The sequence below is a fragment of the Apium graveolens genome, chromosome 10 (assembly GCF_009905375.1).
Source record: "Apium graveolens cultivar Ventura chromosome 10, ASM990537v1, whole genome shotgun sequence".
Lineage (NCBI taxonomy): Eukaryota > Viridiplantae > Streptophyta > Magnoliopsida > Apiales > Apiaceae > Apium > Apium graveolens.
The window spans coordinates 42,629,924-42,648,550 of record NC_133656.1 but is presented as its reverse complement, the minus strand read 5'-3'; the positions used below and the strand labels follow the sequence as shown (position 1 = coordinate 42,648,550).

Here is an 18,627-nt window from a genome sequence, read left to right as displayed (position 1 = left end):
TTTTTTTTAAATGCTTCTTTTATCTTTGGTTTATATCATTTTCCACTCATGAATCTATGGAATGAAAACGATGTCTAAAATGTTAAAACATATCGACTTGTGCAAGTGAAATCGATGTCAAAAGTAAAAGTTTATATTATAATAATTGAAATAAACCGATGTCTTTCACTATAATGCACAATAGTTCCATTGAAAAATGATGTTAAATAAGAACTTTGGCATCGCTACATCAAGGAAAATCAATGTGATATATAACACATAACATCAAATCTTGGAAGAGAACTGATGTCTAAGGTCCTCTTTAACATCGCTTCCACAGACCAACCGATGTACTATAGAATTTAAGACATCATTTTTTTAAGAATCTAATGTCTATCAGTTAAAATTCTTCCCTTTTATATGTTTATAGTGCTTTTTAACCTCCTAAATACCATTTTTCACAATCTATTTTTAACATGTTATTCAAAAAGGGCTAATTATACATCAGTTTGCTCAGAAACTTGATGTCTTTGTTAATCTTTAACATCGGCTAAAAACTGATGTTAAAGACCCCTACCTTTCTCTACACATGCGAAGACATCGGTTTGAAAAAAAAAAGACATCAATTTATAACCGATGTCTGTTAGTCGCTAAACACGCGCTAATAATACACACAAGTATACGCGTTCGCAAGTAGTATAAGATGTAGATCAGATTCGTTCCCACGGAGACTGGCTTTGCTAACTAACTAATTTATGCACTTAAGCAATAATGTATGGTTATATTATTCAATGCTAAGACGATACCAAATTGAGGTTGTTTATAACTAAGAATTAACTAACAATTATAACTAAAGGAATAAGATTAATTGAATAAATATATATGACAAACATGGGATTCTAACTTTATTAAATACTTCATTCAATAGCCTTTCCGTTCGGAACCTTAGCATGTAATGGTGATGACACTAATCAGATAACACGAAACTGATACACGCCAACTTTCATTGCACGAATACCATACTACCCGACATCCACAAAAGAGATAGAAGCTGAATAGACACCAATTATATTGAGACCCTATATGTCTATAGAATTTGACAACATAACGGTTTAAGCACAAGTTATCTATCTTGATTACATAGGGCAAGTATGATGGTTAAAATTACCCAATAATCATGCATAATAAATACATGAACCTATGCTAGAATGACAAGTTCTAAATCCTTAAATTCACTATCGCTTCATTAAGAATTAACACACTATCTTATAAGTTTATGACGCTCAAAAGACGAATAAGTGCAACCAATACTAGGTTATCATACAATCACCACACACTAAGGCATCGAAACAAATCAACTAAAGAAATCCATAAATAAATCCGCTAGAACCCCACGATAACGATTAGCCCATAATCGGACTCATCATCAACGTGGGTTCCGATGAAAGCATGGTATAATAAACGTAATCTTTATAACATATAATCAAACAAAGTTAAAACAAGAGTATATGTTCAAAAAAATAAGAAACGAGCATCCAAGATTACAACTCAAAACAAAGATTCACAAGAATAAACTAGAGCCTCTTCGCCTTTGTTGAATTGTGATATAGGCCTCTTGTCGTCTTCTCCTGAGCTCTGATATGTCTCTAACTTGATATATTATGAAAAATGACCTAAAGTTATTTATATAGCAGCCCCATGCAATGTAGAAGTCTTTCTCACAAAAGCCAAGTAAAAACAGGATTCTGCTATCCCGACAGGGCGCGGCCGCGCACTTGATCAGCACGGGTGCGCTGGCTCTCTATAGTTTGGGCGCGGGCGCGCTGGGCTTCTGCCAAAACTTTGACTTCTTCTTTTCCTTGCAGATTTGAGCCGGTCTTCACGAGCTTTATTCCTTAGACACCATCCTAACACCATATTAGCATCAAAACAATGCTAATTCACCTGATTCTCAGATTAATGCCTGAAATATAAAAATACTAGAAAACACATTAAAACACCAATAACTTGAGTACAAATACACCAATTCAAAGCTTTACGGAGCGTAATGAAGTGTCATAAATGCAACTCAACATACCCCCAAACTTGAATTGATGCTTGTCCTCAAGCATAAACAGACTCAAAAAACAAGAAATAAAAATGCATGAATGCAACTAAATAAATTCGATGATCCCCATTGAATAACTAAACCAACCAACAAGTAATACCTCAGTAAACGCAGTTATTCGCATAAAGATCAACCAAGCCTCACAAATCAATCTACAAACCAACGACGTGCGTGTGTGCAACTGCTTACAGATATTCTATCGCAACTAGATCAACAATCATGACTCACTACTTATCAAGCAATTGCAAATTTATAAATAGAATAAAAGCTAGACTCAAAATAACTTATAACACTTCAATTCTTATATCGGAGTTTAACATGGATTCATGCGTTTATTCATAACAAAACAACACAAGTATGCTTATTTGATCATGCAATGAGTGAGGTCCACAAAAGACTTATACAATAGTACCCATGTAGCGAGCATTTGGTTAGCGGATGCTAGACTATAGAAGCCTTAGGTCACTAGGCACAAAGTACTTTTGGCTATTGTCTATGGTTTTGAGAAATTTGGATCTTATCTACTTGGGTCTAAGGTGACAGTTGTCACTGATCATGCTACAATTTGTTATGTCATCTCAAAAAATGACTCGAAGCCTAGATTGATTAGATGGGTTCTTTTGCTTCAAGAATTTGAACTAGAGATCAAGGATAGAAAGGGGACTGAAAATCAAGTCGCTGATCATCTCTCGCGTCTAGAGAACCCTAATGCTACTTCATTGGATAAGATATTATTAAATGAGTCTTTTCCCGACGAGCAGCTGTTTGGAGTGCAAGAAGAAGAATCGTGGTTTGCTGACATTGTGAACTACCTTGTGAGTAATATCATGCCTCCCGACTTATCTTATGCTCAAAGGAAAAAGTTTCTACATGAAGTGAAGTGGTATATGTGGGATGAGCCGTTTCTTTTTCGACAAGGAGCTGACCAAATCATCAGGAGATGTATTCCTTACAGCGAAACGGGGGGGGGGGGGATCTTGCTAGATTTCCACTCAACGGATTATGGAGGACATTATGGTGGAGAAAAGACAGCAGCTCATATTCTGCAAGCAGGTTTCTTTTGGCCAACCTTGTTTAAAGATGCTCATCAGTTTGTTCTGAAATGTGATCGATGTCAACGTGTGGGTAATATGACTAAGAGGGATGAGAAGCCTCTTAATGTGCTGCTCGAGGTTGAGGTCTTTGATGTTTGGGGAATTGACTTCATGGGGCCATTTGTTTCATCTTGTAACAATCAGTACATCTTGTTGGCGGTTGATTATGTGTCAAAATGGATTGAAGTTAAGGCGTTTCCAACGAACGATGTGAAAGTGGTGCTTAATTTTCGTCACAAGCAGATATTCACAAGGTTTGGAACTCCAAGAGTCATAATCAGTGACGAGGGGTCGCATTTTTACAATTGCAAGTTCACCGCTATGATGAAAAGGTATAATGTAAATCATCGCATTGCTATGGCTTATCATCCTCAGACAAATGGTCAAGCTGAGGTGTCTAATAGAGAGATCAAGCGCATTTTAGAGAAAGTTGTGTGTCCATCAAGGAAAGATTGGTCTTTGAAGCTTGATGAAGCTTGATGAAGCTGTTTGGGCGTATAGAACATCATATAACTCCATTGGGAATGTCGCCGTTTCAGTTGGTTTATGGTAAGGGGTGTCATTTTCCTGTGGAGCTTGAGCATAAGGCATATTGGGCTTTGAAGAAATTGAATCTTGACTTGGATGCAGCTGGAAAGAAGAGGTTGCTTTAATTGAATGAACTCGACGAGTTTCGACTCCAAGCTTATGAGAACAACAAAATGTACAAGGAGAAAGTCAAGAGGTGGCATGATCGGGGTCTAGTGTTCAAATCATTTGTGCGGGGGCAACAAGTTCTTTTGTTCAACTCTCATCTCCGTCTTTTTCCTGGAAAGTTGAAGTCAAGGTGGTCAGGGCCCTTCATAATCAAAACTGTGTTTCCGCATGGAGCGGTGGAAATTTTTGAAAGTGATCCGGGCCAAGCATTCAAGGTAAATGGTCAGAGGTTGAAGCATTACTATGGTGACACATCAAATCGCGAGGTGGTTAGTGCCGTTCTATTGTCCATTTAAGCTCAAGGTTCCACGTCGAGTTAGCGACGTAAAAGAACCGCTTCTTGGGAGGCAACCCAAGTTTGTTGTACATTAGTAGGTTGAGGAAGCAAGAAGAAAGGAGAAAAACACAAAAAATCAGAAAAAGAAAAAATTTCAGGGCTAACTTCAGTAGCCAAGCGCGCCCGCGCTGATCCAGCGTGCGGCCGCGCCTTTTTCCAGAAGGTGAGCGCGCCCGCGCTTTCCAAGCGCGCGCCCGCGCCGGGTTTCTCTTCGAAAAAAATAAAAACATCAGGTTTTAAGGGAATTTCGGGATTTTAACCACAAAATCAATTTCAAATTGAATTTTACTCTTCCACATCCCAAATTTCCCTCTCAAAATCAAACCCATTATTCCCACAATTCCCATAATCAATTCCCACTTCTATTCCATATCTAGTTTTCATCTCTCCACCTATAAATACACACACTTATACACAAACTTCTCCACCACTTCACAAATTCTCAAACACAAATCTCTCTCAAACATTTAGTTTTTATTCTCTCTTATTCAAATCCAATGGCACCCAAGAGGCAAAGAACACAAGTAGGCAGCACCACCGATTCTTCATCTGCGCGTGGTTTGAGGCTAAGGTTTTTTACTCCTGAGGGTGAAGAGGAGTACACGAGGCTTCTCTCGAAGCCTATTGCTAAGGAGTGAGGTTTTCTGCCATCAAGGAAGGATGGTAAGCTGTTGGAGATGATTCTTGAGATGGGTTGGGTTCATTTTTGTGAGGCTCCCGCTGCTGTGCCCATGAGTGTTGTGCGGGAGTTTTATGCCAATGCTAAGGCGGAGAAGAATGGCTTAACGGTGGTTAGGGGGATGACTGTAGAGTACAGTGCTGATGGCATCAGGAGGGTGATTGAGCAGCCCGCGAGGAAGCCCGGTCAGGACACGTGGAATGATAAGACTCTCGAGGGCTTCGACTTGGATTGATCCTTGAAACTCTGTGTGTGTCTAAGAATCACTGAAAGTTCAAGAGGGGCACTACTGATTACTCTACGTTCCCGGCGTCGTGCATGAACAGGTTTGCACGGGCTTAGAACTCATTTATTTGTGCTAATATCATGCCATCTTCGCATGTGCATGAGATTACTGTGGAGCGTGCTCTTCTACTGTGGGGTATTCTTCAGGGCGATTACATTGATTTGGGGATGGTGATTTATCATGGGATTCTGAGGTTCTTGAGAAGAGGTACCACAGGTGCTATACCTTATGCGTCCATTGTGACGAAGCTGTGCGTGGAAGTTGATGTTCATTGGCCCGCACATGAGCAACTTCAGCTCCCTAGTGCTCCTTTCGACAGTTCTACGTTGTTGAGCATGCAAGAGAGGTATGGAGGGAATCCCGATCCTAAGGGGCTTGGTTATTCATATGCTCATCTGCCAGGTGTGTACCCATGGATCAGGCTATTGCGGGAGGTTCTTCGCAGGCACGTCGAGCAGTTTGGAGAGCTCAGTTAGGAGAGGAGGCTGGTTCGTCGCAGCAGTAGCAGGAGGAGGCTGGAACAGATGTTGGAGCTGGTTTGAGTTCAATGCAGTATAGGTGTCTAGCGAGGAGGATGGATGTGATGCACGACATCCATTATCGGTTTGCACAAGATCTCACCTAGGCACTTGGGACAGCTTTTAGAGCCACCGGTGTTGACATCCAATGGCCAGTATTTGGTGAGGATTCCGTGTATCCGCCTCCTGATACACCTGACACTCTACCCGTTGAGGGTGATGATTCTGATTCACAGTAGGTATGCGTGATTCCTTACTATTACCTTCAGTGAGGACAATAAATATTTTATGTTAGGGGGTAGTAGTTGAAGGAATATATTTGTGTGAGTCACATTTAGTTTGCATATTCATGGTAGTTTAGTGCATTTAGTTCAGTGCATTTAGTTTGCATATTTTGCCATGTAGTAGTTTTTTATTTTTGGTAGTTTTTTTATGATAATTTGTTCATGTAGTTTCATGCATGTGCATAATAACATTGATCCCTTAGATGATTTTTCCAATTAATTTGTGATACTGATGCTAGTGTAGTGATGTCATATTTAGTGATGTTAAGCCTTATCAAATTAATTTGCATGCTAGAGACAATTGTTTTTCACTAAGTCTTATAGGTTTCTAGAGTGCTAGATCATGGTCATGGTTTATTTGTTTGTCGAGGTTTAATTGCTTTTTTATATTTAGAATTTAGGATATTCTCTTAATAATAAATTAGCATGGAGATTTAAAAAACTGGAGAAAATTGGATTTTATTGCTAGTTGTTGTGGCTATGTGTCAAATGGCTAGTAGCCGGCTCATATAAGTGTTATGTATAATTGATCACGAGTGAGCTCTTTAGTACTCGAGTTATTAAGTTCTTAGGGGACTAAGAATTAACTACGAATTAATTTATGCAATTAAGCAACAATGTATGGTTATTATTCAATGCTAAGACGATAACAAATTGAGGTTGTTTATAACTAAGAATTAACTAAAAATTGTAACTAAATGAATGAGATTTATTGAATTAATATATATGACAAACATGGAATTCTAACTTCATTAAATACTTCATTCAATAGCCTTTTGTTTCTTAACCTTAACATGTAATGGTGATGACACTAATCAGATAACACGAAACCGATACACGCCAAATTTCGTTGCACGAATACCGTACTACCAGACATCCACAAAAGAGATAGAAGCTGAATAGACACCAATTATATTGAGACCCTATATGTCTATAGAATTTAACAACATAACGGTTTAAGCACAAGTTATCTATCTTGATTACATAGGGCAAGTAAGATGGTTAAATTACCCACTAATCATGCATACCAAATACATGAACCTATGCTAGCATGGCAAGTTCTAAATCCTTAAATTTATTTTCGCTTCATTAAGAATTAACACACTATCTTATAAGTTCGCGACGCTCATAAGACAAATAAGTGCAACCAATACTAAGTTATCATACAATCACCACACACTAAGGCATCGAAACAAGTCAACTAAAGAAATCTATAAATAAATTCGCTATAACCCCACGATAACGATTAGCCCATAATCGGACTCATCATCAACGTGGGTTCCGATGAAAGCATGGTATAATAAACGTAGTCTTTATAACGAATAATCAAACAAAGTTAACGCAAGAGTATAGGTTCAACAAAACAAGGAACAAGCATCCAAGATTACAAATCAAAACAAAGATTCACAAGAATAAACTAGATCGTCTTCGCCTTTGTTGAATTGTGCTATAGGTCTCTTGCCGTCTTCTCCTTAGCTCTGATATGTCTCTGACTTGATATATTACGAAAAATAACCTAAAGTTGTTTATATAGCAGCCCCATGCAATGTAGAACTCTTTCTCTCAAAAGGCAAGTAGAAACAGGATTCTGCTATCCCGATACGGCGCGGCCGCGCGCTTGATCAGCACGGGCGCACTAGCTCTCTATAGTTTGGGCGCGGGCGCGCACTTGATCAGCGCGGGCGCGCTGGGCTTCTGCCAAAACTTTGACTTCTTCTTTTCCTTGTAGATTTGAGCCGGTCTTCGCGAGCTTTATTCCTTAGACACCATTCTAACACCATATTAGCATCAAAACAATGCTAATTCACCTGATTCTCAGATTAATGCCTGGAATGCAAAAACACTAGAAAACACATTAAAATACCAATAACTTGAGTACAATTACACCAATTCAAAGCTTTATGGAGCGTAATAAAGTGTCATAAATGCCACTCAACAATGTCTAAGGGCATTTTTCTAGTAGTGAGTGTCTCATTCGATGTCAACTTCAAACACTCTGCACCAAACAGTGCTTCCACCGAGGAGCTCCCCAACAAGTAAAGCTGGTACAATTAAATAATATTTTAGCTTCACCAGTAACCAGATATTCTACAGAGCAAATTAATCATGAACTGTGTAGAATATAACAAAAATATCTCACATTTGTAACCAAAACACGATTTTTATTTATGAGATGTGAATGACATATGCACAATCACATTTTTCAAACTTTCTGGTCAAACATTCACATTGCTCTGTATAAACATATATTGAATGTAAAAGCTCATGCACTCAATGCAAGAAAAGTATAACACGAGTTCACAGAGCAATTACCTGCCTAAGGGTTGAAATGGTTTCAAGAAGGTTTTACTGATGAAAAATGCAACAATTGTACAAGGGAACATAATACATTCTTTTCTAATTGTAAGCCCTTATTATTTGAAACCGGTCCTACTAAACATCATGCCTCACCTGAGATGGCAGTTGGATCCACTCAAGCCAATAAAAGATTTAAGTGTCCAACTCCCCAAAAGTGCACGGTTTCAAGAAGGTTTTACTTCCTGAACAAAGTAAAGGAAGAGTGACAAATATAAAAATAAAATCAGTCTCCTCCTTTTTTGACAGAACATCACATCATATATAAAGCAAACACTGTGTGTTAGTAGTCCCTTTGGTTCTGCATCTGTAGTTAGGCTTTTAATCTTTTCCAACAATTTCTTCTTTTTTAAAAGCATGTATATCGGGAAACTAACAGCCGACTCCCAAAAGTATACCAATTTAAATTAAAAAAATTGCAATTCCACATTGTTGATAACATCTGAAACTGTACTACTAAGTACATCTAAATTTGTCTAACAACATCCTATACATTTTCAACATGATATCCAGTTTTGACGATAAAATTAATTAAGAATAAATGACATTTAATGACAAGCTTTCCCGAATTGTTTTTGCTAGTCACTATCTTTTGATAATAAAAGCCTAATTATAATCTACCACTATGATTTAGACAACAAATTATGCTTACAGTAGCAGAGCAGGCTGGACCTTCCTCACACTGCTTAGACAATGGCGACTTCCAAAACCGAAAGGAGAAAGAAAAATCTTCTTTCCCCGGATCATGAAACTTCCAACAGTAAGATATTCTCCAGTAGGAGCAGTTTTACTAACCTGGTGGGGATAAACCCACCAAGCACTTGTTACAATCTTGGAGTCCCAAGCCTGGCTGTGGCAGACCTGATAAAGAACAAAATGAAGTTTCATTCTTTCACTGTGCAAAGAGAGAAAAGTTGAAAATGACTAGAGAAGCAGAGTGGCACGCCCACTTACAGTGAAGCATCCAACTTGAATTAAAGTAAGAGGCAGCACGGGATTTTTCGGCTTATGGTTTTTGATTATGGTGCAAAATTTAACAGTTATAACTAATTTTTAATATACACATATACATTTGAATTACATTTAATAATCTTACAACAGTCAACTGAAAGTAAGATATTATACCGCTGACTCAATAAATATAACACAACATTATTTTCCATATGTACAACACAAACAATATCTACGTAATTAGAGTTAAAAAAATCTCCAACAGTAGTAACTTACAAATCTCCTTTCGACATGTAACGCTTGACTATCATCTCATTTTCTTGAGCATCTGGTCCACTGATAACTAAATAATTTTCATTGCTGATAAACCAGTTAAAATTTTCAAACTAGAGAACTTTGCGCATAGGTGTTATTGCAACAAGTTTTTTCCTGCAAATTTAAGAATTGAATTGAAGTAAGAAAAATAATATATGTTAATCAAGATTGTATTAGCATATAACTAAATGTAAAAGATATAGTAATAAAGAATAATGATTCTTAAAACCTACATATATGTCACTTTTAATATCTTCAAAATTTTTGAATCCTTTTTTACTTTGTTCCTCTTCTATTCTACTTCTATTATATTTGATTTACTATTTGTGGAGCGGCCTAGTATGATGTAAGATAAAGTCAGTTCCTTGGAAATTACCAAATCAATGCTCCAAATGATAGCTAACCGCCATACAGCGAAAACTTTAATTATTAAATTATAGGTTCTACATTTTAAAAAATAGAAGAACAGAAGTCACTGTAAATGGCACATCAAAAACTCTAGCAAGCCTATTAACATGACAAACATATTTTTCATACATATATATAATAAAGAAGAATTCGGGAAAATTGTTCAAAAAGGGGGAAAACAAGATCATCTTCCTGAAAAGCTAGATACTCTGAAAATATAAGTATTTTTTTCTAGAATTTAGACTTTGAAAAGTTGTGCTCGGTTCATCTCCTAAATATATACCTGCAATGATGTTGCGGTCTTTATTAAACAAGGGTACTACTAAACTCAACTTCCATCTTGCTCAACTCAATTGGCTACTCGAGCCATATCTTTGATTACTCTTCTACTTGAGCCATATCCTTGACTACTTAAAAGTAATTAAAAAATCAAAGCCTCAACTAATTAAAAAAGTTGGGTTTTAAATTCAGACCCCAATTTAAAACTTGGTTTTGAAAACTTACCCCACTCAATCTTTACACTCCAACGTGTATTTCTTTGGTCTTCAAACCTCTGAATTTGAACTTTTCAACTCACAACCCCGAATTTTCAACTCAAAACTTGGTATGACCTCGAAGCTTGTGTAGAGAGCAGAGTGAGGGGAGATGCGAGCTATTAGATCGTCACTCTCGAGAGCTATTAGAGTTGAATTCGTTCTCAGCTCTTCGGTTTAAGCTTTGCCCTCATATCCAATTAGCACTTGAGAAGCCCAAAATCATTGTGTTTCAATTGGAGAGAGAGAAGAGAGAGATGGATAGAGAGAATTAGCCAACAGAGAAAAAACAAAGAGGATGAAAAATTACCAATCAAGAATAAAGTCGGATACTGATTTGTGAAGCAAATGTAATTGGGAGATAAGGTCTGAGATTGAAAGTAAAAGGGGGAGATAAAGGGGGAACCAAATTTTGTGAAGGGGGGGGAATGATTGACCGATGGAGGGAAACAAAATATTGGTGTAATATTATTAAAAAAATCAAATTTTAAGTAGTTAATTGTTAAATAATTATTTTTTCATTTAATTAAGATCAAATCAACGAGAATATAAATTTCAAAATTTTTAATTATTTTTATAAATGACTAATGTCAATATATTTGTATAGCTGAATCATCGAAGGCACATATTAAAATAATTATTTTATCAATCACCCATAAATCTCATGTTGTTGAGGAGTACATTTATTATTTTTTCTATTTTTATCGCACAAGATAGATTTAATATGACTAAAATAGTTATATCTTAACATCCGTACGGTTCGATCGTCGAAAAAATGATTTTAAAAATTAATCTTGTAAATCGGGAACGAGTCTCGTTGTTGGGAGTGGTACTTTTACTAGATTTTCCAATTCCTAACATGCAAGATAAATTTGAAATTTTTTAATAATTTTTCATATGACTAAAATTGATATAGATTAACATTAGTACGGTTCGATCGTCGAAAAAATCATTTTAAAAATTAATCTTCTAAATCTGGAACGAGTCTAATTGTGGGGAGTGGTACTTTACGGGATTTTCCGATTCCTGAGAATATGAAATTTTTTAATAATTTTTTCATATGACTAAAATTGATATATCTTAACATCCTTACGGTTCAATCGTCAAAAAAATCATTTAAAAAATTAATCTTGTAAATCGAGAACGAGTCTCGTTGTTGGGAGTAGTACTTTTATTAGATTTTCCGATTCCTGACTTGCAAGATGAATTTGAAATTTTTTTAATAATTTTGTCATATGACTAAAATTGATATATCTTAACATCCGTACGGTTCGATCTTCGAAAAAATCATTTTAAAAATTAATCTTGTAAATCGGGAATGAGTCTCGTTTTTGGGAGTGATACTTTTATTAAATTTTCCGATTCCTGACATGCAAGATGAATTTAAAATTTTTTAATAATTTTTTCATATGACTAAAATTGATATATCTTAACATCTGTACGGTTGGATTGTTGAAAAAATCTTTTTAAAAATTAATCTTGTAAATCGGGAACGAGTCTCGTTGTTGGGAGTGGTACTTTTACTAGATTTTCCGATTCCTCACATTCAAGATGAATTTGAAATTTTTTGATAATTTTTTCATATGACTAAAATTGATATATCTTAACATCCGTACGGTTCGATCGTCAAAAAACTCATTTTAAAAATTAATCTTGTAAATCGGGAACGAGTCTCGTTGTTAGGAGTGATACTTTTACTAGATTTTTTAAAACTTAACATCCAAAATCAATTTGATATTTTTTAATAATTTTTTCATATGAATAAAATTTATATATATTAACATCCGTACGGTTGGATCATCAAAAAAATATTTTTAAAAATTAATCTTGTAAATCGGGAACGAGTCTCTTTGTTGGGAGTGGTACTTTTACTAGATTTTCCGATTCCTGACATGCAAGCTGAATTTGAAATTTTTTAATAATTTTTTCATATGACTAAAATTGATATATCTTAACATCCTTACGGTTCGATCGTTGAAAAATCATTTTAAAAATTTATCTTCTAAATCGGGAATGAGTCTCGTTGTTTGGAGTACTAGTACTTTTACTAGATTTTCCGATTCCTGACATGCAAGATGAATTTGAAATTTTTTAATAATTTTTTCATATGACTAAAACTGATATATCTTAACATCTGTACGGTTCGATCATCGAAAAGATGTTTTTAAAAATTAATCTTGTAAATCGGGAACGAATCTCATTTTTTGGAGTGGTACTTTACAGGATTTTTCTATTCTTGACATGCAAGATGAATTTAATTTTTTATAATTTTTTCATATGACTAAAACTGATATATCTTAACATCTGTACGGTTCGATCGTCGAAAAAATCATTTTAAATATTAATCTTGTAAATCGGGAACGAATCTAGTTGTTGGGAGTGGTACCTTATACGGGATTTTTCTATTCCTCACATGCAAGATGAATTTGAAATTTTTTAATAATTTTTTCATATGACTAAAATTGATATATCTTAACATCCGTATGGTTCGATCATCGAAAAAATCATTAAAAAAATTTAACTTGTTAACCGAGAATCTCATTTTATAGAGTAATACTTTTACAATGGTTTCCTTGAAACACCATTGTGTAAAGATCAACTAAGACAACGCATTTTTTATTATAAAACCATTGTGTAAGCATACAAGTTTTTTTCAATCTAACGACTAATATTTAATCTCATTTCAATCAAGGGCTGTCATTTCCACACTTCAGCAATCCGAGTAAAAATTTTACAACCTATCATGGGGTGTCACCTCATCATGTGGTGCCCATTGAAATTATAAAATAACTATTTCAGACAACTGTTTTATTCCGTTGTATGAAGGTTTCTAAGACAACCCTTCTAAAAACTGTTGTGTGAATTACACAACGTAATATCTAAAAGCTTTTATGAGACAAACTAAGACAACACTTTTGTTTTAACATAAAACCGTTGTGTAAGAATATCAGCTATTTTTCGATCTAACGGCCGATATCAAATCTCATTTCAATGAAGGACTCTCATTTCGCCACCTCAGAAATCCTTATAAATGATTTACCACCTATCACGTGATGTCACCTCAATACGTGGTACCCATTGTAATTTCTCGGACAACTATTTTCATTCCGTTGTTTGATGGTTTAGAGGACAACTTTTTTAAAATACCATTTTCTGAATTACACAATGTAAGATCAAAATCGTTGGCTTATATCCCTATACGTTAACATAGTAACAACGGTTTGTAATCGTTGTGTTAAATATTTACAACAACACTACATTTAAAAAACCGTTGTCTGACTCGATGAGAGGATACAACTTGTACAACAGTTTAAAAAAGATGGATAATCGTTGTTTGTTTTGGAGCTCACACAACTGTTTTTTCTGCAAAATCAATTCATCGTTGCATGATTTTTTAGGACGACGGTTTTTTTGAACTGTTGTCTGTCAACCGTTGTTTGATTGCAAATTTCTTGAAGTGATGTTGTGGTTAACATGGTTTACGACCAACTGATCTCTAGATACATTTGATATAAAAGTAATAATAGACAATCATATTGGAAATCTAGGGGCCAGGGCTCCCTCTGGACCCTGAAAAAGTATTTTTGTCATAAAAATAGTGTACGAATCCATTTGAAAAACCTTTAAAAGTATTATGACGCGATAAAAATAGAATGAGGATCAAATTATATCAATTTTGATATTTAACTACCTAAAATACTTATAAGTGAGAATAATTTTTAAGAATATTCGTGAAATACAAGTTTGAGGATTGCTAATACAGTTTTTAAAAAAATAATAAAAATACACGTTATAAATATATTTAACTTTTCAACATATGCACATTGTAGCAAGTCTGTCTAAAAAAGGACAAAAGAAAATATACATGATATACATGAGATACATACCTGTTTATACATGATATAGATGGCGGAGCCACAACCAAGGATGTGGTGGGCTACACAGAATTTTTTCTTCTAAATTTTTTTCGTTATCCAACTCATATAGTTTGAAGTTAGTCCATGATAAATTAAGTCCAGCTCAACTTCTATTTTTATGAAAATCATACCGTTTATGGGAAGAACACAATTAAGAAACATAAAATTAATCTTTCAATTTGATTTTCAAGCAAGCAAAAGGAGATTAGTGACTTAGAAGTATAACTAAAACAACATCAATTTATCTTAACTCAATGTAATCACTTATGTTTTCATTGATACTTTAGTACTACTATTTTTGTATTTCTAGCCTAGCTTATGCAATCAAGTTAAGAAAAAAATTTAAAAGCTAGCCTAGGTAAAATATATTTTATGGTTACGCACTTGTATACGTACATGTTCATCCAAAAGAATATATATATGATATACATACCTGTTTTTTGTTATTATAAAAGTCGAATATGCATCCCCGGATAGTTTAGGAATTTGAGTTTCAAAAAACTGAGTATTTTCAAATTAGACCCGGCATATACAAATAAGTTTAAATTGTTGGCTGACCCCAAATTCATGATTTTGGATTTAGATATATATATTTGTTGTATGTTAATGGACATATTTTAATATATATAAGTTATTTTAAAAAAATAGTTATTTTAAACAAAAGTACAAAAGAATTTATTTTAATTACAAAAATAATTTAAAAGTGTAATAATTTATTATTATTTTTGGTTTTAGAAAATGAAGGCATCAAATAAAAGGGTCGTTTTGCATTTTCCAAACTGATGTACCTTAAAACGTTCTAGAAGCAGTCCAAAACGTTCTAGAAGCAGTCCAGAACCATGTATAACTTGTGGAACATTCCATAAGCGTTGTTTAGCTGGTCAACCTTCCAACATATAAATTTCAAACGATCATATCTTCTGCTTTGAAAATTATTTCCTCTTTAAATTTCACTTATTTTTAAATTTTTAATTAACACATTTTACTTTAAACTTGTTAGGGGTGAAACTGACAACTAAATATAAAAATATATTTATTTCTTATTTTAAAAAATAAAATTATATAGTTAAATAGACTATTCATAGTTTTCAATGATATAAAATTTTAAAATAATTTTATTTAAATTAAATATATAAATATTTCAGTCAAACTTCAGTAAATTTGATCGTAAAAAATCAGAAAACTAAAAAGGGACTCAAATAGTATAATTTTATATCTTATTTTCAAATGTTCCTTTCTAAAATTAAATTTTAACTTAAAAGTTTTGTTGATAAATTTATAAAATAAGATATAGATATATAGGAATGCAATTCGGGTAGAGTTCTCTTATATAGTTTGCAGAGAGCCATTATTTAAAACTATAATATATATATATATATATATATTTCATTTTTCATCATACATAGTTACAAATTTTAATCATAAAATTAAAAATAAAGTTGCACAATTTTTTTATTTGAAAAATTATTGATATTTGATAAAATAGTTTAAAGTATTATGTAGTTTAATCAGAGTAAAATCACACTTATCCAAAATTATTGCACAATAAAATTAAATTTAAAGTTATTTTTTTTCAAATTTTAATTATAACTTTTTATTATGTATAAATATAAATATTATTATATATTAACAACGAATTTGATAAAATTTTATAATAGAACAAGAATTCTCTCAAATTCTCTGGAATAAAGCTCTAAATATATATTTTATACGTACAAATACAAAATAGATAAGAAACAAAAAATTGCACATAAAATTGGTACCAAGAATAGCATCTTACAGTGTACTCATTTATTTGTAATTTCCAGATAAGCAGGTGTCTAATTCAGTATTCTTACAGCGTGTACCCGTTAGTCGATTAATCTTGACTATATTTCAACCTACCTCATTGGTTACGTACCATATCATTTTCTTCATTTAGCAAAACTACATGCTAGCGCTTTATAAATAGACTTTGGGTAAAAATACACAAACTCAAAACATAAACGCACATCTTTGTAAAGAATCATAGACTATCCAACAGAATCATTAATCATCAATGGAGCTAGGAAACCACTACAAGAACTCATACGGAACATCATGGGCGGATCAGTGGGATCCGAAGCCGGAATATCCACAGCAATCAACATCTTCTTCCAAGAAAAGTAATGCGACTGCAATGGCTTCCAAAGGGTTGGACAAGACAAAGACTGCAGCTTCTACAGGCGTCAAGAAACTCAAGTTTGGATTTCAGTGGATCAAGGACAAGTACCGTCAGAAAACTAACAAATGAACATATTCGTTACGTCCAACTTGCCCTCCCTTTTAGTTTTCAGCATCGTGCATATGTTTATATTAAATTTCACACAACTCTTTTTTTTCTCTTTTTCTCTTTTTCCCTTTTTCTTTTTATGTTTCCCGTGGATTTTTAATAGATTTCACAGAGTACATTTTATTCCTTCAACTTTCATGCGCAATTGCGCTTCGGCCTCTCTGTATATTTTGTATGTATATTATGTAGAAAAATTTAACTTAGTACATCCATTGTTGTAATTAGGGATTTATACCCGCGCTACGCATGTTCATTATCCGATATTTTAAAAACGTAAAAAATAAATAATCGCTCTTCTAATTATATAATAGGATTACAAAAAAATATATAGATACCGTAATCTTTTTTATAAATGAAAAAAAACATAACACCGTATTCTGAAATGATCATCCTCTAAATTATATTAACGAACAACTAAAACATATAAATATGCACCAGAAAAATATGATCGTGATATGCAAAGAAAACTACAAGAAATATTACTTGGTAAAATACTTGAATATAAATGAAAGAATTTTCTTCTCCAAAAGATTTTGAGCGATAAGCAAAACGTGTACTTAGATTTTTTAATGGTTACGTGTGTTCTTTCTTATAGATCATAAGAAAAGACCTCAGTAATAATCTCAAAATTTGTTAAGTATTATAATATGTATAATATCTCATTTATCTTGCTTAACAGGTATAGGTACTTGCAAAAATGTTGCATCCGAATGAGCCATAACAATTTGATATACTCTGTTTACTATGCAGAATTTGAAGGTCAGTGGCCATTTTGTATATGTTTGACAATGCCTAAGATGTCCAATGATGCAGAAGAGCATGTGTGTGTTCAAGTAGAGGACCAACAACTACTTAATATAGTTTAATTCAGTAGACTAATGCGAAGGTACAACGAGAAGAATCAACTATCATGTATTAGTGCCTAACATAATGATGTTTGAAGCCTCAGATTTTAACTTAACAGTGTCTCAAAATTTGGCCTTTATATGGTGCCTCAAAGTTGTAAGTTTACTAAACTTAATTATATAATAATATTATTTCACGGCGCCAAGACGCTGTCTCCAATTTCATTATGAGTTTCTGCACTATTACCCAATTTTACTTTACTAAATGATGTAATTAATTTTACATCGATGTGAAACAACCTTGTAAAAGAACTAAAGTATTATTACATATTTGATGAATTAGAATTATTAAACACTACAATAATCGCATGTCCTGTATTTTTCAATATTATTAATAGTAATATATGATAATTATGTGTATTTGATTTAGTTATTTAAGTTTTTTTTGAAATCAGATTTGAAAATTCATAATAAAGTATAATTTTCACAAATTAGTAAGTTTACTAAAGTTAATTATATATATTACTCGACAACGCCTCATGACGCCGTCTCGCATTTCATTACGAGTTTATGCACCAATACATGATGTTGTGCAAGACATGTCTATATATAACAAGACTAAGCCACATTGACAACCCTAAGATTAATTTGTATAGTAATCTATATTTGTATGATGTAATTATATTTCTTGAGTCTGTAAAAATGTTTAGTAGATCAGACTGGAGGATTTTTCTGTGAACATCCTCGAAGCTAAGGAATAAACTCTGAAAGAAGATCAAATCCTGATCATGCCTCCAGGAGAAGTGTAGCAGCTTGGATTTGAATAATACCATTCTAGGAAAAATGTTCAAAGTCAAGATATCGACAAGTCACAGATCAAGGGATATCGAGAAGTCTGTCGATAAGTCCAAAATGACTTGTCGAGAAGTTCCAAGAGATATCGACAAGTCATTTATGCATTTAGAGATTTCAGATATCGACAAGTCATATAAATATGTAGAGAACCGGAGAT

The 18,627-nt window shown here is 33.7% G+C and overlaps 1 long non-coding RNA gene across 1 annotated transcript; it reads right to left on the bottom strand.

Moving 5' to 3' along the window:
- Positions 1-7,349: 7,349 nt before the first annotated feature.
- On the bottom strand, positions 7,350-10,951 carry LOC141693392 (uncharacterized). The gene is made up of 5 exons (XR_012563105.1): positions 10,514-10,951; positions 9,563-9,715; positions 8,988-9,196; positions 8,432-8,520; positions 7,350-8,022 (listed from the first exon to the last, which is right to left on the bottom strand). It is a non-coding gene; the product is annotated as an uncharacterized LOC141693392 (long non-coding RNA).
- Between the last annotated feature and the right edge of the window lie 7,676 nt (positions 10,952-18,627).